This window comes from Eimeria mitis, genomic scaffold (genome assembly GCF_000499745.2).
Source record: "Eimeria mitis Houghton genomic scaffold, Emh_scaff6696, whole genome shotgun sequence".
Lineage (NCBI taxonomy): Eukaryota > Apicomplexa > Conoidasida > Eucoccidiorida > Eimeriidae > Eimeria > Eimeria mitis.
The window spans coordinates 1-414 of record NW_013574824.1 but is presented as its reverse complement, the minus strand read 5'-3'; positions in this window follow the sequence as shown (position 1 = coordinate 414).

Genomic DNA, 414 nt, shown 5'->3' with positions numbered 1-414 from the left:
TGCGTATCTGCATTTCCTTTTCCCTCCTGCCTGCTCCTCTTTCAGCAGCAGCAGCTGCTGCTGCTGCTGCAAAGGCCAAGCACTTGTTTATTCTCAGCCCGACATATTAACAAAACCGCAAAAATTAGAGACAGGAGAAAGCATGGGCTGCGCGGTGCTGCGTTTCACTTCCTTGGGATTGATGACACAGCTGAACACAATGCTGCTGCTGCTGCTGCTGCTGCTGCTGCTGCTGCTGCAGCAATAGATGCAGCAGCAGCAACAGCAGCAGCAGCAGCAGCAGATGTTACTGCAGCAATAGGGCCTGCAGCTCCAGCTGGCAAACCCGAAATGCGGCGGAGAGTCTGCCGTGGTGGTGGGGTTGGTGGTGTTTCATCGATGATACATATATTAACATACATATATATATATATA